This window comes from Rhipicephalus microplus, chromosome 2 (assembly GCF_043290135.1).
Source record: "Rhipicephalus microplus isolate Deutch F79 chromosome 2, USDA_Rmic, whole genome shotgun sequence".
Lineage (NCBI taxonomy): Eukaryota > Metazoa > Arthropoda > Arachnida > Ixodida > Ixodidae > Rhipicephalus > Rhipicephalus microplus.
Genome location: NC_134701.1, coordinates 44,266,894 through 44,288,100, shown reverse-complemented (window position 1 = coordinate 44,288,100; position 21,207 = coordinate 44,266,894). Strand labels below are relative to the sequence as shown.

Here is a 21,207-nt window from a genome sequence, read left to right as displayed (position 1 = left end):
AGTGTCAGTATGAAACTATGCATTCATCAAATTTTGTCGCGCACTTACTCTCCCGACAGTGTAACGATAGATCAGAAGGTAATCGTCCAGTGAGCAATCATTTGTTATTGTTTATGGTTAAAACAGCGGCCAGTCTGTCTAACGAAGCAACCACAGCTGGAAGGAACCTCATACGACACACCTGTACACTAGGCAGTGGATTTGTTGATGTGTTTAGGAAAACTAATGTTAGTCTGCTTCTTGTCTATTACTCGCTCATTCTTTCTCTGCGCAGTGGCGCAAGTCTTGTTAGTTCATTGAAAGTCGTAAAAAATATGTTAATGCCACTTTCTTTAGCCTCTGAGATAAGGAATTCAATTAGGGATGGTTATACTACATGTTTATTTTTCTTATGTTTCTTGCACCCATTCTCGCGCTCAACGAAACGGACTTCGTTAAACATTAAGTGACAGTGGACACGGCTCTGCCAGAATAAACAAAATATAAAAGACGTGTAGCTTGCTCTTTAGAGCTCCCACTGTAATGTCGTCGTTTAAGTGGCATCGGTAAAAAGCCTTTTAGTTCTCATGTATTCAAACCACGTTAGAAATAGCACAAAAGCGACAACAATGGTTAATGTTTTTACGCATCTCACAGTAGGCTCATATTAGTGTCGTATAAATGAAACTCATAGAAAGTTTCATGCACTTGTCGTAAAACATGAACAAAGAAAAACCACCAAACAACACGCAAAGTACACCACGGAGAAGCTGGTGAAAGCGCTTCACGTAAGATGTTTTATTTCGCAAGTTCAACTTACAGAAAAGCCAATCTAAAGGTAAGAGACTTGTATTGATTGAACAGTGTTTTTCACTACACTATGCACACGGGATAATAAATTTGAATGCAATGCCCGCTAAGTTGTAAGCGTCCCCTGAAAATTCCAGACTTCATTGAAGAGGTTGCTGTGGCCGGATGGAAGCTTGAGAAACAGGTCATCTGTCACCAACCTCCATACAACATTCGTCTGAAATGAAAGAAGAACGCCCAAACACACACTGTTATCTTGGCTGTTCTGGCATTCAAGGCGAATATTCTGCGTGAAACTGGTTTTTGCTTATGCCACATGAGTGCATGAGTTCTCCATCATCGACTACATCAAAGAATTAGTAAATGACCAAAGAAACATACAGTGTCTATTGGGCAATCTAGGAGTGAATTAGGAAATAGATCACAGATAAAGCAAGTCGACCCTGGTGTATAACATTCGCCGATAGCACCTGAGAATTCCCAGCCGAGAAGCGCTGTAGTATGTGATGGTTATTACGTTTGTGGTCATAGATCCTACAGAATTAACTTATACATGATCACAAGGAACTGTTAGATTGCACTGCTTGGCCGACCCAGGCGAGCAAGTTGCGCAACTGAACTTTTATTTCCCTCGAACGGCAGGAAGAAAATACACGTGATGCCTCGTGCTTGCGCTGTTGGCCTTCGCGCACAGAAGCGCCATTTCACAGCGCTACAACATCCCTCTCCCTCTCCCCTAGTAAATGGGTCAACACCACGTTGTGGTTCATAGGTTCATTAACACCAGAAGTCTTGTGCGTCCTCCACTCCGCGTGAATCTTTAGGTGAATGGTTGGGCTGGTTCAGTCAGGTCTGCTGGTAAAGTCTTGCTGGCTGTGGAACTCGATATGGTTCACGCACTTCACAGTTGCTGTCCACGTGCGCAGGTTTTACGTGGTCAAGTGAAACCACGTCATGAGGGCCACCTCTGTTGATCGGGATGTGGCTTTCTCTTCGTTTCAACACCTTGAACAGCCCATCATAAGGATGCTGGAGTGGGCGCTGTACTGTGTCGTGCCTCACGAACACGTGAGAACAAAAAGGAGGATCACTGGGGACGTGGACAGGCCGTGGTGCTGGAAGACGTGGAGAAACAGAGCGCAGCTTGCTCATGATGTCCTGCAGTCACAGGGCGTATACTAGCTGTTAGCCTGGGCGCTCACGTTTTTACTGTCGGTGACAAACAACCCCGGAAGTTGAACTGTTGCGCCGTATACGAGTTCAGCCAAGCAGCAGTCAATGTCCGCTTTCAGAGCCAACCAGTTCTCTATAGAAGCAGAGGTAGAGCCTCGGCTCAACTGTGACTTGAAGTTGCTGTCAGGCTAGTGTTCAGTTGGTGATGGAACATTTCCACCATACCTTTGCTGATGCGATGGCCGTTGTTCGTATACGCTGAATTCCTAGGAACCACATGATGTTCCCGAATAGGGCAGACTCGAATAGCGTTGCGTGATCTGTTGTCACGGTTGATCGAACTCCGAATCGTGCTACGAAGTCGCAGATGAAAGCATGGGCAACCGTTTCGGCAGTGATATCTTGAATGAGGAGGTTAATCATGAGCAGGCTAAAGCCATGGTAATCAGAATTACGTTTATTAGCTCCATACTTAGCATGGCCTTGCTAACTGGGCCCGAGAAAATTGTTTTTTAATTGAAGCTTTATCTATGAAGACCAGGCAGCTCAGTGTAATGGTTTTTAAGCCTCAGCCAATTAGTATATTCAAAAATAAGACGGAGCTGATGTGGTCTTCATTTGGAAGCCGAGCACGCGTATACGGAGACGGCCAACTTAAAAAGCTGGAAGAAGCTATGTAATCAGAAGCTCCCCTATGGCTCCAGCCTTGCACAAGTGGTGTAAGCTCACCAAATTATAATATATGGCAAGAAGTTGCCACTTAGCTTTCACTGCATCAAACGCTTGATAGTCACACTGGAACCATCACAGTTACAAGTTTATCTCGGGTCTTCTCAAAATCGACGAAATTGTATCTGGGTTCAGGCGTCAATCAGCTTGACAGATGCCCACGGCAAAGATTGGGTACGCCCACCACGTTTGCTTTTGCCGAGAAGCAGTTTCACGTGGAGCAGCACAATTAATCTTTCAGCTTGATCGCGCAGGCTATGCACACACGCTCGTAGAAGTAAAAGTGGCATCACCACGCGGCCATGATGTCTCGCATTCAATGTCACCGCGCTACCGACATATCCAATCAAAGCTGCGTTGTCGCCATGTTGCGAGTGCTCCTGGTGACCACCTGTCCTTATATTTATCTGCAACATTTGATAGAGGCGATACGAGTAGCACTAGAGTGCTGCGTGTGCATTCTTGCTGTCTTCGAGATTGCAAGTTTCCATGCATGCTACAGGTGGAACGAAAGAGCTTGCCGGAAAGAACACATGCGAATACGAACACGCCTGTGGGAGGCGCCTGTTGAGTTGGCAAAAAGATAGCGCTACAATCACGCTTACGATGCTGCGCTGTTAAAATGATGACGGAGGGGTGGTGATGAAGTGTGCGCATGTGGTGTTTCTTTGATAACCACCACATATGTCGCCAACGACATATGTTTCCAATGCCACGCACTTTCCTGCAGCCATTTTATCCACGCTTCTATCTTGCACTCTGCGCTGTCTTCATGCCATAGCCGCCGCAGAGCGAGCTCAGAGCAAACTCAGCTCAGGCCATCGTGCATAGCAACCCTGTACATCCGTGTACGGTGTCAATTTTTATGAAAGGAACACGGGAGCGCTTGGCTGCGCGCTCCGGCGGTAGGGAGCCTGCATGACCACCTGTTTTAGGCTAGTGCCAGCCTTTGACCGCCTACACTTGGCGACAACAATTTGTGGCAGCACAGCCAAGGCTACGAAGCCCATGCACGCCCTTTTAAGTGCGAAGCATTTCTTGGCGATCTTCGGCGACTTTGAGCGCGTCTGTCTGTCTGTCTGTCTGTCCGTCCATCCGTCCGTCCGTCCGTCTAGCCGCCTACGACTTTTAGCTTTCCTGACAGTTTGGATAATGGTATTGATACCAAACTCGGTAAGGCATAACATGACCGTGTGACGAGCATATTTGACCAGTCATAACACGAAAATTATGATATGTATGTCATGAATGCCATGATTTACATTTGATGGTCTTGCTGCTCTTGCGGTGGTCTCATTCACATGACATGCTGCAAAGCTGATATGCAAGTAAAAGATTGCATTGCGAACACAGGCGTCAGAACCTAACGTGGAAATGATGACATGCATGTCATGTAACTCATGAGTCATGACTACATGCCACGCTCATGATGCGCTCGCAGCCGTCTTGCTAGCATCACATATACAAAGTTCGGCGTTTTGTGATGCGAATGGATGACGAAGGTATGTGACTGGTGCAAGCATGATAATCATGGAATGCGTGTCATGAGACATTACTACAAGCCACACTCATGATGCCCTAGCAGCCGTTTCACTAGCTTCACATACACCAATGTTGGTATTACAGGACGTGAATGGACGACAAAGGGTGTGACTGGTGCAAGCACAATAATCATGTGATACGTGTCATGTAACAACATGACTACGTGCTACGCTCATGATGCGCTCGCGGCTATTTCACTAGCTTCACACGTATCAAATTCGGTATTACGCGATGCAAACGGACGACATAGGTAAATGATACGTTCAAACATGATGATCATGACATGTGCATCATGTAACAACATGACTACGTCCCACACTCATGATGCGCTTGCGGCCATTGTGCTACCTTCACATATGCCCAAATTTTGTATTACGTCGCGTGAATGGATGATGAAGGTATGTAACTGGTGCAAACATCGTAATCATGAGATTCTACCATGTAAGAACATGACTACATGCCACACTCAAGGCGTTAATACACTTAGACTTGACCCGGTGCGCGTGTGCTCCAGCGTTCGTTTAGTCGCGTCATGCCGGTGATGCCACGCCAGGCGCTGATCTGCCTGGCCTATACTCGCAGGCGCACGTCGCACTGCGTTGCTTTGACGCATGCGCGTTTCAGCACGCCCGGCGTCCCGTCGTTACGAAGCTAGGCAGACGCGGTACATTCTGGGTAACGTGGTTGGTGCAAAATGCAGCATGTCGCATTTCGCACCGGTTGCCGCCGGGCTGCGCCGACAGGCGCTGGTCACGTCTGGCCTCACACTATAGGGTGTTCGCGTATTCCGAGTGTAACGTAGTCGTAGTGCGTTACCAATCTTACGCTTTGACCTGCATGCAAGGTAGTGCCGGTGGGAGACTTCTCCTGTGCGTTGTTGAAAAATAAAAAAATCGCAGCGTGCGTGTTACTGAAAAACCGAATTCTCCTGTCTCTCGTTCCCAATTACCAGCCATTGGCATGTAGATTGGGCACTATTTGACAAGAAAGGGTTGCTAGGTTATACTCGCTGGGCGTAACCTTCTTGGTTTTAGAAAGGTTTAGCGAGCGTTGGGCCAGACTGCACTGAATACAGTGAACTAGTATGTACCAAACTCGAGGTGGTTAAAGGTGGGAAGTAGACACGAAGTGCAAGCCGTAAGAAATTGTGCGTGTGCCACCTCTCGTTTAGTCTTTGAAATGTACGCAGGATGGCGGTGCTTCTATATGCGGAATATGTGATGAAAAGATGCGAGATGATGGTACTTGGAGTGTTGACTAAATGGACGAACGGACGCACAAACAGATGCATGGACGGACGCATGAATGGCTGCGCGGACGGATAGACGCATGGACGGACGCCGGGGCGGAGGCATGGACGAATGCAGGGACGGACGCATGGATGCACGGATGGACGTGTGGACGCACGAACAGAAGCACGCATGGACGGGCGGATGGACGCGCGGACGGTCACAGAGACGGACACATATATTGTCACGTGATCACAGAACGACCACAACGTCTGTTCCCAGGAGCAGCACTGGACGTCGAGCCGAACCGAACGTTAGAGCACGAGCACACACCAACCGTCCTCTTCTTTCACACCATGTCACATACTCGCATTGGCATGGCTAAACCTCGTTCCATGCCTGTGGCATTACCCCCCTTCGAAAAAAAAGTACCACCCCGATGACCAATGCCGATTAAAAGTTAAAGTGGTCGCGTACACGCACAAAGACGCGTGAAAAAGCAGTGTCAGGTGGCTCGGGGGTAGTGTGGCTTCATCCGTGACACTATGATGAAAAGATCATGATATGATGAAAAGATGCGAGATGCTGGTACTTGAAGTGTTGACTAGATAAACGAACGGACGCACAAACAGATGCATGGACGGACGCATGGATAGCTGCACGGACGGATGGAAGCATGGACGCACGCAAGGGAGGATGCATGGACGAACGCAAGGACGGACGCGCGGATGGACGTGTGGACGCACGAACAGATGCACACACGGAAGGGCGAATGGATGTACGGACGGCCACAGACGCACACATGGATGGACGGAAGAAAGAAGAAATGGATGGACGGATGCTTCGCCCCACTCTCAATCATTCACCCCGTAGATATGCTGCCATTTTTATCTTTTAGTTTCTTCAAATAAGACACCCGGAGTGTCGCCAGCACGTTTCTGCGAGCACATGGGGTTAGGCGCATTTTTTGACCAGCTTTGCAGTTTTCAAGCTGGAAAAGTCGGAGAGCTTTATTCTCTGCCGCTTTGAGAGAAAATCATGCTAATAAAAAACAAATCCAATAGTAATCCCTGTTTTGATGCATTGCCGCGATCAAATTTAACGTTAAATTTATCCAATCATATGGCGGGAACCTCCCGGCGTCATTTCCTCTTGCAGTAGTTGTGGAGAGCGCCACTACGAATTATGCAGTCGGCACCGATGTTTTCAAGCATTATGAGCGCCTTTAACGCAGCACAAGCTGAAAATATGCTAAAGCCCGAGTCATCAGCGACGCAGCACACTCTGAATGACGATAACGCGCATCTCTTGGACGAGCATATCTACCCCTGTCTCAGGACATCACCAACATCAACGAAATGGGACGCTGATCGCAGTCACGGTATCGTCAAGGTAAAGCAACCTCCCACTCAACTTCGCTGACTTTGAGCATGTCTGTCTGTCTGTCTGTCTGTCTGTCTGTCTGTCTGTCTGTCTGTCTGTCTGTCTGTGTCTGTCTGTGTCTGTCTGTGTCTGTCTGTCTGTCTGTCTGTCTGTGTCTGTCTGTGTCTGTCTGTGTCTGTCTGTCTGTCTGTCTGTCTGTCTGTGTCTGTCTGTCTGTGTCTGTCTGTGTCTGTCTGTCTGTCTGTGTCTGTCTGTCTGTGTCTGTCTGTGTCTGTCTGTGTCTGTCTGTCTGTGTCTGTCTGTCTGTGTCTGTCTGTCTGTGTCTGTCTGTCTGTGTCTGTCTGTCTGTCTGTGTCTGTCTGTCTGTCTGTGTCTGTCTGTCTGTCTGTGTCTGTCTGTCTGTCTGTCTGTCTGTGTCTGTCTGTCTGTCTGTGTCTGTCTGTCTGTCTGTCTGTCTGTCTGTCTGTCTGTCTGTGTCTGTCTGTCTGTCTGTCTGTGTCTGTCTGTCTGTGTCTGTCTGTCTGTCTGTCTGTCTGTGTCTGTCTGTCTGTCTGTCTGTCTGTCTGTCTGTCTGTCTGTGACATTTAGCTCTCCTTGCCGTTTCGTTAATGGTATCGATATCAAATATGGTATGGCATAACACGACTGTACAGTGAGCATAATCGACTAGTCATAACATCTGAAATGAGGCGTTTTAGAGCGGCACTCTTTTATAAAAAAGTAGATCGGTCATGACACGTCAAGGGGTAATGGCGCAACCAGCCTGTGTACTGTTATGCCTGCGAGTCCACAACGAACGTCCATGCCTCTGAAAAAGGCAATCTGTGTCAAGGCCAGCCCGCGAGCCCGCCTGACGCGAACAACTCAACGGCGTCAACACGTGCGGTGCCTCTCTGCCGCGCACGCACAGTGACTCATTTCAGCCAGCGAGCCCGTCGAGCAAGCAACCGGCGCCTTCCTGTCTGGCGGGTCTGACGCAATGCCTGGCGACGTCACTCGTCCTTGGGTGCCGCAACCTGCAGCGCAGCCTCTCCAGATTTGATGAGAAAGAATGACGCGGCCCAGCGGTGACCCCATTGGAGGATTCTGACCCCACGACCAGCGGCGCTTCTGGATGGACATTTGGTTATTCAAAGAATCCACCCGGTGCATATAAAAGAAGCCCTGCGTTGCGTCGCGAGCAGCAGACCTATTTGAGAGCAGACCCATTTGAGAGCAGACCTATGTGTTAGAGAGGAGAGCTCGGCTCTTCGTGTCTCTAAGCTGTCAGCCCCAGTGCCGAATTTGTAATGCCTCTGTATATATGCTGTACATAAACCTTGTTTAATTAACCGTCGTCTCGCCCGCTCGTCTATCAGCTCTGCGCAGAAGCAGTCGTGAGCTGAGAAACCTACGCTACCAAACGGCTGGTGACCTTCCCGGCGGAGTTCGAAGCAGTGGCGCCTTCGGGACCGTGTTGGCGTCGCCGTCTTTCGAAACAGTGGTTGCAGCGGTGAGATTCGTGGCGCCCTCCGTAACGTCGTGGGAGGCGCGCTTCGCAACAGTGGTTGGCAGCTGCGGGATCGGCCGGCGTCAGTGGCATCGATGCGGTGAGTGCCTGATGTTTTCCCCTCAGTTCACCAGACTACTCTAGCTCAGGTTATAGTAACAGAATAGAAAGTTGGGCGAGTTGGTGCGTATTCATATTCAAAGAAAAGCGGCGCACAAAAAAGACGGAGACAAAGAAGAGAACCACACACAGCGCTGCTATGTGGCGCTGTGTGTGGTTCTCTTCTTTGTCTCCGTCTTTTTTGTGCGCCGCTTTTCTTTGAATAGGTTATAGTAGTTTAGAAAAGGCTGTGTGAAGCATTAGAGTGAGCTTTGATCGTTTCAAGCCAAGTCGAAGCGCTTTGAAACCAAAGTTAATGCGGAGGGTGTAAACACGGGAGTGTTAAAAATTGCTTGCGCATCTTGCTAGTAGGCTTATAGTGGGTACGGCAAGTTCAAGTTCAAGTTTATTCAAGTTCATTGCTGAGTACATGAGTACAAAAAAATGAGCTCACATAATATATACAGCGTCAGGAGGTCCCAAAGTAAGAAACTGTCAGGGGGACCTCCTATCATTAATGGGGTACATAAAAGGTAAGTAACAGCAGCAAAAGCTACAAGTGCGAACAAAAATAAAAAGTGCGTTCAACACAGAACAATAAATAGTCAAATCGAAAAAGTTAATTTACCAGAACAACATTATACAAAACTACAAGAATACGTAAAAGCAGGAATTGAAAACGTAGAGGTAATAATGGAAATGTTTTATTACAAATGAACAAGGGGCTCAATTAACAGTATGCTTTTCATGTTATGTTTAAAAGACTGCAATGAATGAGACGACTTAACATGAAGAGGGATATTATTCGAAGATGAACACAAAAGAAGCGTGCTGTGTATCTGCTATAGTTTGATCTGATTTTAGGTAAAAGGAAGTTATTACGCTCTGAAAACCTGGTATTATTGTTGTTGACGAAGATATAGAAAGGAATGTTATCAAGTGATATTTCGCGATGAATGAGACGGTATGTGATGAGCGACAATCTATGATAAAACAAGTGTTGAATGGGTAGGATTCGAAGATGATAGATAGGTAGAGAATGGCAACGGAATGGGCTAAAAGTCATTAACTTGATCGCCTGGTTTTGAAGACGTTGAAGCGGTTTGAGATGAATGGCGTATGTGTTACCCCATGATGATAAGCAGTATGATAAATGGCTATAATTATAAGCATGATAAAGTGAGATGAGAACATGAGGTTGAAAAAATGCACGTGTTGTACTGATAATGCGGATACCAAATGAAACCCTTTTTATAAGTGAATTGGCATGACTATTGTATTTAAGATGTTTATCGAGAGTAACACCAAGAAATTTAACATTGTCAGATGCCAGTAAAGTATAATTATCCAGCAAGACAGTTATGGAGGAAGAAACCGCAGTGTGTGGGCTATGAAAGCGTACGAAAGTTGTTTTAGTAGGATTAATCTGAAGTTTGTTATTTCTACACCATGAATGCACGTTGTTAAGATCTGCATTAAGTGTGTCTTGAAGTGCGGTGAGCGATTTATGTGGTGAGTAAATGGTCGTGTCGTCAGCATATAGCAAACACTTAGAAAACGTAAGCGTATTCGGTAAGTCATTTATGAATAGTAGAAATAACAACGAACCTAATATAGAACCTTGGGGAACACCGCAGTTGATTAATTTAGTCGATGAAAATTGACCATTAAGATATACGACTTGTGGCCTGTTAGACAAGTAGCTACGAATAAGATTTAGAGTTGGACCAGTAATACCAAAAGACTCGAGCTTATCCAGAAGAATAGAATGTTCTAGTGTGTCAAATGCCTTTGTTAGATCAATGAATATGGCTCCTACAACGAACCCTTCGTCAATAAATTGTTTAATCTTATCCGTGAATTTGAGCAATGCTTGTTCCGTTGAATAACCATTCCTAAAAACAAACTGGTGTGGGAAAAGAAGATTAAATTTGTTTAGATAGTGCATCAGACGACTGTAGATAAGCTTTTCAATGACTTTGCCAAAAAATGGCGAAATGCAAATGGGGTGATAGTTTTTAATGTTATCACGAGAGCCTTTTTTGTACACAGGAATTATTTTACCACGTTTCAACAACTCAGGAAATATACCGGTTCTGAAACTTTTGTTAGCAATATCTGCAAAAACTAATGATATGTCTGCAGCAACCAGTTTTATTCTAGAGGGCCGGATGGAGTCCAGGCCTGGTCCCGTAACTTTGAGGGAAGAAATTACGTTAAAAACATCTGAAGAAGAAACCGGGCGAAGGAAGAAGGACTGAGGGCTACGTGGAAGATGGGCTGGAACGCTAAGTGAGAGCGTATTTTGGCACGCGGCAAAATGATCGCTAAAAATATTTGACATATCAGCTTCGGTAGAGTATTCCTTGTCTTTGTAAATTATTTTTTTAATGCTGGCATCGGACTCCCTAACATTCAGAAATTCTTTAATTAGCTCCCAGTTACGCCGAGTATTTGTTCCATTTTCAATTATTCGCCGTTCATAATATTCCCGTTTTGCACGTTTGAGGACGCTAGAAAGAATGTTGCTATAAATTTTAAATCTAGCTCGCAAAGATGCGTTGAAAGGCTGCAATTTCACCTTTTTGTGAAGATTATTTTTCTTTATTATTGAGCGCAGCAGCGCATCTGTAATCCATGGATTCCTAGGAGACGAGAATGTGTGCTTATGGGTTACATGGGTTGTGCAATCGTTAATGTAATTCGTTATTGTTGATAGAAAAATCGAATATGCCTTCTCAGGACAATCTTATCGAAAAACGTTATTCCAGCATGTGTCATGCACTTTTAGTGCAAATAAAGCTTCATTGAAGGAATTTTTCGTATATTGACGGTGCTGTGCACGTTTTCCGGTACCAAGAACGAAGAACAGGGGATAATGATCTGTAATGGAATAATCAATCACTCCGGTGGTGTAATCAGAGGTTGATGATGAAAATATGTGGTCTATTAACGTGCATGAACCGGCAGTGTCACACCTAGTTGGAACATCAATTAAGGAAGAGAAACCATAGCTAAATAAGCAGTTGATATAATCAGAGCATGATTGACAGCTAGGAGGAAGTATGTTTATATTGATGTCACCACAAATGATGATGTTCTTATTTTCATTGGTTAAGAGATTAAGTATTTCTTCTAGCTGTGAACAGAAGTCCGAATAAGATGATGACGGAGAACGATAAATGTATGCCAGGATTGTAGGCCTGTTATTGAGTGGCAAGACATTCCGGTCGAACTCTAACCATACAGACTCGCACAATAAATTTCGGAATGAAAGATCGAGACGACGGGTGTACGCAATCGATGAATTCACAAAGATAGCAGATCCGCCACTTCTCTGATTTCCACGGTAACTATGTTCACTGATGTACCCTGGCAGATCAAATAGATTGCCATCTACCTGTGTCAGCCATGTTTCCGACAAACAGATGATTGAAAAGTTATGGTCAAGTATAGAAAGAAAGTTGATCAGATCATCGTGATGCTTACGAAGACTGCGAATATTGCAATGAAGGAATGAAAATTGAGGTGGTTTATCATGGAGCAATGCTTTCGTGTTGTCACACGAGAACATGCCTCTGTTCATGGTAGAAACACACAAAAAAGGATGTGCAGGCGCACTGATTATGTAAATATGGCCAGGTCGTTTGCGTTAGAAATACGATAAACACGACTATTTTCAGTCTTTCTGGCCTTAATCACACAATTTTCGGTCCAGAGGAATCGCCACCCTTTAGCCTTCTTCAATGCGAGAGCTTGCGCGAAAAGACACTTGTTCTCTGGCGTGAGATGATCATTCACAAAAAAAGGTGAGTCACTGCTTCGCGAAAGACCAATTGCAGAAGTGGTGAGTTTAGCTTTCCTAGCTTTACTAATGAATTCCGTTCGCTTCGATCTCGAGCAGAAACGCGCGATGATGTTCTTGTCTTTTTTCGCGGGGACACGATGAGCGATGTCAATGTCAGAAGGTACAACAGGACAACCAATTTTTTTACCAATAGCTTGTATTACAGCCAGGCAATTTTCACCTTCCGTGACGGGAACACCTTTGATTTCTACGTTATTGAGGCGTGAATACTGCTCGAGTGACGAAAGACGTTGAGACAGCTTCGCGTTTTCTTCTTTCAGAAACTTATTTTCCTTCAAGATGGTTTCATTCTGAACTTTCACGGATTCATACAGTCCATTAAACATGCTCAGACTTTCTTGCATTGATGCTAATTCAGCAAGTAGTGTTGCTATATCTTTCGCTAGCTCAGCACACGACGGCATATTGAAAAAAAAGCACGAGACACTGATGGCAACAGGGCAGTGACTAAGAAGGATTAGTAGATGCAAAAGTTTATGTGACAAACCTGTACGAAGTGCAAGGACGAAATTAGTTGCTTGTCCGCTGCCGCAACCCTTGCTGCCAAATGACGGGCTGGCGCACAGGACAACCGCTTTTGTAGGCAGTCCGGCTGATGAAGTCACTCCGATAGGCGTCGCTTTACTTCACCAGAGTGTTGATAGCAGCAGGCGCGAGTTGTGACGTGAACAGGGTAGCTGACGTTACTTCAGTCGATGCCACTTGAAGCGAACAGTCCGTCGATGGCCGTAGGCGTGAATTGCAACCTGTACGAAGTGCAAGGACGAAATTAGTTGCTTGTCCGCTGCCGCAACCCTTGCTGCCAAATGACGGGCTGGCGCACAGGACAACCGCTTTTGTAGGCAGTCCGGCTGATGAAGTCACTCTGATAGGCGTCGCTTCACTTCACCAGAGTGTTGATAGCAGCAGGCGCGAGTTGTGACGTGAACAGGATAGCTGACGTCACTTCAGTCGATGCCACTTGAAGCGAACAGTCCGTCGATGGTCGTAGGCGTGAATTGCAACCGGTACGAAGTGCAAGGACGAAATTAGTTGCTTGTCCGCTGCCGCAACCTTTGCTGCCAAAAAAAGTAGATTCTTAACAGGGGCAAACAGCAAGAGGCTAGTGTGAACGATGGAGAACCTTAAAGTCAAGGAACTCATCGAAATTTGTGAGGAACTCAGCATTACTTTGGGCCGTGCGAAACGAAAGCAAGCGATCCTTGAGATCATTAGGAATGAAGGAGTGTCGGCTGAGGAAGTCGATGAGGCCTGGGTGCATATCAAAACATGCCGCGAGGAGGCTGAAAGGCGAGAAGTAGAAGCTCGCGAACGTGAAGAAGCTGAAAGGCGAGAAGCTCGCGAACGTGAAGACGCTGAAAGGCGAGAAGTTCGCGAACGTGAAGTTGAAAGGCGCGAACGTCGCGAGCGCGAAGAGGCCGAGAGACAGGAGCGCCTCGAGTTGAAACGAATAGAATTGGCAATCCTACAGTGTTCGCAGGCGCCTAGCGTAGCTTCTCCGACGATTCAGGTCAGCGGTTATAGAATTCGGGACCAATTGCCACCGTTCGTAGTAGGCGAGGACATGGCGAAGTATCTCGTCAAGTTTGAACACGTCTGTGAGCGAAATGCTTTGGAGCGGTCTCTTTGGGCGCAGAACCTGTTAGCTCTTCTTCCTGGCGAAGTGTCCGACGCGATAACTTGCTTGTCGAGGGAAGCGTTTGAGAGCTATGACGAGGTTAAGGAAGTGCTCTAGAGACGTTATAAGTTGTCACCCGAGGCTTTCAGGCAAAGATTCCGGCATGCTAAAAAGGGGAATGAGTCACACGTTGACTTCGAGTTTCGTCTTAAAGCTGATTTAATTGAATGGCTCAAGTGTGAAGGTGTTTATGACGACCGCGATAAAGTAGTGGAACGCGTTGCATTGGAGCAATTCTACCGCTGCATCGAGGAGGATGTCAAACTTTGGCTACAGGACAAACTTGGTGAAGTACAGCTTAACAAGGCAGCAGAGTTAGCTGAGGAGTATTATACTCGCCGAAAGTTGCATAGCAGGGCAGTGCGCGTCGAAAAGAATGAAAGGAAAAAGGGCTTCTCAAAGAAACCTGATCTACGGAAATCCGCTCCGCACCGTAATTTCAAGAAGGACCCGTCTCATACGAAGGACAATGTAGGGAAAGGGCAAACGGAAGCGGAGAAATCGAGTGAGGTTCCTAAACAACGCACTGATACCACACGTGCGTTTGAATCACGGAAGCCACTAATCTGCTACAACTGCAAAAAGGAAGGGCACATTGCGATAAACTGTAAGCAAAAGTTTGCATTTGCAACAATCCGAGAATCGGAAAAGAACATGCGGTTGTTAGAGCCGTATATCGAAAAAATTAGTGTGAATGGGAAAACGTGTCGAGCACTTCGAGACTACGCTGCAACCATGGACGTTGTCCATCTTTCATTGGTGTCTCTGGATGACTTTACAGGAGAATGCGCGTGGATCAGGCAAGTCGCCGAGGAGCAGAATGATTGCTTACCAATCGCTACGGTTGTCATTGAAGGCCCGTTCGGTAAGCTTCGCACCAAAGCGGCTGTGTCTGCCGCGCTTCCCGATCGTTTTCCTTATCTTTTCATTAACAACTCAGAGCAGCTTCTCAAAGAGCAGGGTAACTCATTCTTCCCCAACTTAGCGTACATGGCCTTCACGCGATCGCAAGCGCGGAAGCTTCCGCAGGAGCTTGGTCTTGTTCAATGCGGTGAACTCTCCAGTGACCTTGTCGGTGGGTCGACGGAACCTCAGAGAGGAAATTTTCCGCGTGAGTCATGTGAGCAGTCACTCGAGCGGCCCGTCGCCGAAGCGACCGGCGCGGCTTCCGTAGCAGGGGGAGACGACATGGCGCCATTGGGTCAGAGCGAGAGAGCTGCAACGCTCTCGCCTGTAGCGGAAACTTGGAGTGAGCTCTCGAGGGTTGATCGAGACACGCTCATTCGAGAGCAGCGTGAGGACCTCTCGATAAAAGCGCTAATGGAAAGCGTAAACTTGGGAAAAAAGAAAAAGAATGTTACTTTTTTGAGAAAGCAGGGCTTTTGTATCGGAGCTACACAGATGCGCAAGGTCGCAAGTATGAGCAGTTCTTGGTGCCACAAAAGTATCGTCGCCAACTATTGGAACTGGCGCATGAAAACGCATGGGCAGGGCATCTCGGTATAAAAAAGACCAAGGCTAGAGTTTCCCTTGAGTTTTATTGGCCGAAATGCTGGAAGGATATCGAAGACTTTGTACGCTCATGCAACACTTGTCAGAGAGCGGGGAAATCCTCGGACAAGTGGAAGGCACCCATGAAACTTGTGGCAATACAGAACCTTTTCGGCGCCTAGTAATTGATATTGTCGGACCACTGTCCTCTAACCAGGTTAAATAACATGTCGCCTAAAAGTGGCCGGTTACTAAGGTGGAGCATGATGCTCCAACAGGACAACTTTGACATTCGCTACAAAAAAATGAAAGCTAGACGATAATGCAGATGCATTGAGCCGTGCGTTTAGTTAGTACCTTCTCCAGCTTTCGGTTTCTCGCTGGCGATTCGGAGCAAAATTTTGTCTTCATCACCGCCTCAGCTGAGCGCTCTCGTCCAGAATGAGCTCAAGGAACCAACTTTATGTTCTATTCTGTTTCGTTACGTTGTTGTACGCGTAAAAAATGAGTTCTCATTTTAAGAGTCTTGTGTCCCACGTGCCTCTTGATGTAGAGGGAACGAAATTCCGATAGACACGTAGCTAGGTATAAGTTGTACTATACTTTGTCTGGTGTTCTGTCGGGTGACTGAGGGCGCTTACTTGTGTCGTGTGTTGTCTGTTGTCGAACCGTTCTTGACAAGTTGCAGAACCATCGACAAGTGCTGAAACCAAGGATCGTCAGAAGAGACGAGCGAAGCGGGTCAACAAGTTGTGGCGACAAGCCAGTGGAGCTGGGATCCGTCCTCAAGAATGGGATGTGTTCCCGGAACAGAGTCTGGAGCAGCATTCTCACCATGGCCCTGGAGGCGAACCTGGAGGGACCTGGCGAACGAGCGCACCTGACATCCGAGCCACGTGGAAGCAGCTCGTTTTTCCGGCGCATTGTCTGGTGGCGGGGGTGCTGTTATGCCTGCGAGTCCACAATGAACGTCCATGCCTCTGAAAAAGGCAACCTGTGTCAAGGCCAGCCCGCGAGCCCGCCTGACGCGAACAACTCAACGGCGTCAACACGCGGCGGTGCCTCTCTGCCGCGCACGCACAGTGAGTCATTTCAGCCAGCGAGTTCGTCGACCAAGCAACCGGCGCCTTCCTGTCTGGCGGGTCTGACGCAATGCCTGGCGACGTCACTCGTCCTTGGGTGCAGCCACCTGCAGTGCAGCCTTTCCAGATTCGATGAGAAAGAAGGACGCAGCCCAGCGGCGACCCCATTGGAGGATTCTGACCCCACGACCAGCGGCGCTTCTGGTTCGACATTTGGTCAAAGAGTCCACCCGGTGCATATAAAAGAATCCCTGCGGCGCTTCGCGAGCAGTAGACCTATTTGAGAGCAGAGCCCTTTGAGAGCAGACCTATGTGTTAGAGAGGAGAGCTCGGCTCTTCAGGTCTCTATGCTGTCGGCCCCAGTGCCGAATTTAAGGCCTCTGTATATATGCTGTACATAAACCTTGTTTATTTCACCGTCGTCTCGTTCACTCGTCTATTAGCTTTGCGCAGAAGCAGTCGCGAGCTGAGAAACCTACGCTACCAAACGGCTGGTGACCTTCCTGGCGGAGTTCGAAGCAGTGGCGCCTTCGGGACCGTGTGGGCGTCGCCGTCTTTCGAAACAGTGGTTGCAGCGGTGAGATTCGTGGCGTCCTTCGTAACGTCATCGGTGGCGCGCTTCGCAACAGTACCCAGCCAACCAAACGTCGTCTTCTTCACAGACTGAGTGATACCCCCTGCCTATCCGAGTAGCACTAATCTTCTTCACTACATTTTCCTCCCCTCCGGAAAAGAGCCATCCTGGCGACTCATGGGCAGGAGACAATAGAGGGATCGTAATATGGTTTTAGGCGAACTATATGGACGGTCTCACGTCCACGGTGTGGTTGATCATGGTGTTGCTCAAACGGCTCCACGATGTAATTGACGGGTGAAGTTTGTTTAACCATACGGTAAGAGCCTTTATACTTGTACATCAGTTTCAATGAGAGACCAGGGCTGGTTGAAGGGATGCGAAGCCAGACAAAGTCATTCGATGCATAAGAAGCCGGAGGCGTCGGGCTATCGCGGTAGTGTTTCTGGCGTTGCTGTTGAGCACTTGTTCGGGAGCGGGCAAGCTGACGACACTTTTCCGCGTTTTTTGCAGCTTGTGACATCGTAGTCGAGTCAGCAACATTCGGGCGGTAAGGAAGGATGGTGTCTAGCGTGCAAGAGGGCTCGCTACCATAAAAGAGGAAGTATGGAGAGAAACCAGTGGTTGTCTGGACCGCAGTATTATCCGCGTATGTTACAAAAAGGAAAATACTGTCCCAGTTGGAATGATCGGTTGTGCAGTACTTGAAAGCATATCTCCTAATGTACGGTTGAATCGTTCTATAATGCCATTTTTTAAGGATGATATGGTGGTGCGATGAATGACTTGGCATTCCTTGAGAAGCAATTCGACGGCTTCCGACAAAAACACACCCCCTCGGTCACTCAGGAGTTCACATGTTGCACCATGACGTAAAATGATCTGATGTAGTATGAAATGATCGATGTCACTCGCTGACGCAGAAGAGAGTGGGGACGTTTCGGTGTAGTGCGTAAGGTGATCGATAGCGACGATTACCTAGCGATTTCCAGCCGGTGTAATTGGAAGAGGTCCATACATATCGATACCAACATAGTAAAACGGGCGGGCAGGGCAAGGTATGTGTTGTAGTGGAGCTGGAGAACTTGGAGTGGGATTCTTCCGGCGCTAGCAAGCGAGACAGGAACGTACGTAGCGACGAACGAAGCAGTGCATTGCACGCCAGTAGTAGCGGTGGGACAGGCGGGTGTAGGTTTTTAGCACTCCAGCATGGGTGCATTGTGGGTCGGCGTGAAAGGAGGCGCATATGTCTGAGCGCAGACGTCTGGGAATAACTAGGAGCCATTGGCGTCCTTCGGAGAGATATTTCCGTCTGTATAGCAAACAATTTCTGATAACGAAGTGCTTTATTTGACGGCGCGTACCTCTAGGGGTATTTTGCGAGAGAGTTCGACTCAGCAAGTTGATAAGTGAACCGATGCAAGGATCTTTTCGTTGGTGCTGTAGCATGTCACTGACACTAAGTGCAGATATGTCAGGGGCAGGCGAAGACGGCGACTTGTCACTACGTCGTAGAGGTGATCGGACAAAGCGTCTGCGTCGGAATGTTTTCGCCCAGATTGGTAAACGACGTGAATGTCTTTATTTATTTTATTCAGAAATACCCTGCTTTGCCCAAAGGCGTGTACGCGGGGGGGGGTTACAGCTTTGAAGAAAAAACAAGTCTTCGTTGTGACAGCACACTTGGTCACACAAGACAATTCCACTCTTGTACAGTATGAACAAAAAAGAATTAGCATAAAGGTTCGTTCCAGTCCGGTATTCTTGAATCTTAAGGTCATGATCAGACCTTCTAGACAGATAATGCGGTGGTTTAAGGTAAGTGTCTTTATTGATGCCAGTCTTCTTATGGTATATCTGAAATATCAACTTCAAACGCAATTTTCTTCTGCGAGAGGAGTGCACTTCCCATCCCAGCTCGTTTTTCATTTCAGTACAGCTGTCACCTCGCTTATATTGACTGAGAACGAACCTTGCCACTCTGTTCTGTTTTTTCTCAATCAAATCAATCAAGGACTTTTGGCGCGGATCCCACACACAACACGCATATTCCAAAATCAGGCGGACTAATGAAATATACGCAGTACTCTTTAGGACCGCAGGGGAGGATCTCAGATTTCGTTGAATGAAATTTAGGGCTCTGGCAGCTTTTGAAACTACAGCATGCACATGCGCATTCCATGAATGGTCGCTCGCAAGTGCTACACCCAAGTATTTATACATTGATTGATGATCAATGACGTCACCGTTCAAAAAGTAACGCGCTTCATCCTTTTTCTTTTTGTTAGTAAGAGACACGTGCACACATTTTTTCACATCAAGTTGCATTTTCCACTTATCACACCATTGAACAATTCGGGTAAGATCAGCCTGCAATTCAATGCGATTCTGTTCATTTTTTATTTTTCTGTGCACAACTGAGTCGTCAGCGAATAAACGTATTCGAGAAGTAATGCCATCAGGAATATCATTAATGTAAGTTAAAAACAGTAGTGGCCCTAAAACGAACCCTTGAGGGACACCCGATGTTACTTCCACCGTAGGAGAAGTAGTACAATTGAGAATGACATATTGTCGACGCTGTGATAGATAACAGGCTGTCCAATTCAGTACTTTCTTATCAATATTTGGCCTTTCGTGTTTGCGAAGAAGCAAGGGATGGCACACGGTGTCAAACGCCTTTCTGAAATTTAAGAAAACACAGTCTGTTTGACCGTTGTCATAAACCTCGGACACTAAATCATGGTAGAACTCACTCAGCTGTGTTGTTCAAGACAGGCCCCTGCGGAAACCATGTTGATCATCAACTAATAATTTAGGTTGAACTAAGTGTTTCATTATGTCTTAATAGAAATGTGCTCTAGTATTTTGCAGGGAATAGATGTTTATGAAATAGGTCTATAATTGTTGGCCTCTTTTTTGGAACCACCCTTGTGAATGGGAACCACGAAAGCCATTTTCCAGTTCTCAGGCAGAACCCCAGTAGAGAGAAATTTTTTGTATAGTAGGTAAAGATAACATGCTATTGGCCAGGCACAACGCTTCAACACGCGTGGGAAATATGGACCAGGGGCCTTGGTTTCGTCTATATTTTTTAAAAGGTATTCGATACCACTCACACAGAGTTCAATTGGTGGCGTTAGTGGCTGAGTTCCCAGAGGTGGCTCAGCCAGCGTAGATAATTTCGCAAAATACGTTTGAGGTAAAAATACGGAGTGAAAGAAATCATTAAGACACGACGCTTTATCAATGCCGCTGGACAAGATCTGACCATCATGGAAAATTTCGTTTACTCCGGTTGAATCAGCTCCACAGTTTCTTACGTATCTTCAAAAATGCTGTTGGTTCATTTGATACTTTCGTTTAGTCGATCAAAGTATTGATCCATTGCGCTATGAACTTCAGATTTATATTCATTACTAATCTCGACCAACTTGGTGTACTGATAACTACTAAGGGTTCTTTTAAATGCCTTGTATACTCGTCATCTTTTTCTTATTAATCTAAAAATCCCTGGTGTCACCCATAGCTTCTTGCACTTTTTGAATATAACCGCGTTTGTACTTGGCACATACATTTCCGTTAGTTCTATGACTTTTGCTTTAAATAGAGACCACAGTTATGAAACACCGGCGCTCTCGCAATGACAATAGAAAACAGGCAAATGAGCAAATAATTCCTGAGAAATAGCACAGTAATCACCCTTGTCATAAAAAGATACCTTCCTCGATTGGCGGGGCTTGGGTCTCTTGATCACATGTTTAATAGTTGCTACAACCACGACATGGTCACTGATACCGGGTATACACGTCACAGAGTCTACAATATTTGGCAAATTACAAAAAAGCAAATCGAAAATGTTGTTATTCCTTGTCGCCACAGTAACGTATTGAGTAAAATCGAACGTATCAACAATGTTTTTCATGCTGACGTTTTCGCGACAAGCAGTCAAGGCGATACATGTTCCATTATACCATGTCAAATCCGGTAGATTGAAATCACCGGCAAGTATAAACTGATCTGATGTTCTGTAAATTATGTCGTACAGTTGCTGCAACGTATCCTGGTCCGAATTTGGTGG

The 21,207-nt window shown here is 46.6% G+C and overlaps 1 long non-coding RNA gene across 1 annotated transcript; it reads right to left on the bottom strand.

Annotated features, from left to right (window-relative positions):
- Window positions 1-745: 745 nt before the first annotated feature.
- On the bottom strand, window positions 746-13,137 carry LOC142784773 (uncharacterized). The gene is made up of 2 exons (XR_012888748.1): window positions 12,789-13,137; window positions 746-1,006 (listed from the first exon to the last, which is right to left on the bottom strand). It is a non-coding gene; the product is annotated as an uncharacterized LOC142784773 (long non-coding RNA).
- Between the last annotated feature and the right edge of the window lie 8,070 nt (window positions 13,138-21,207).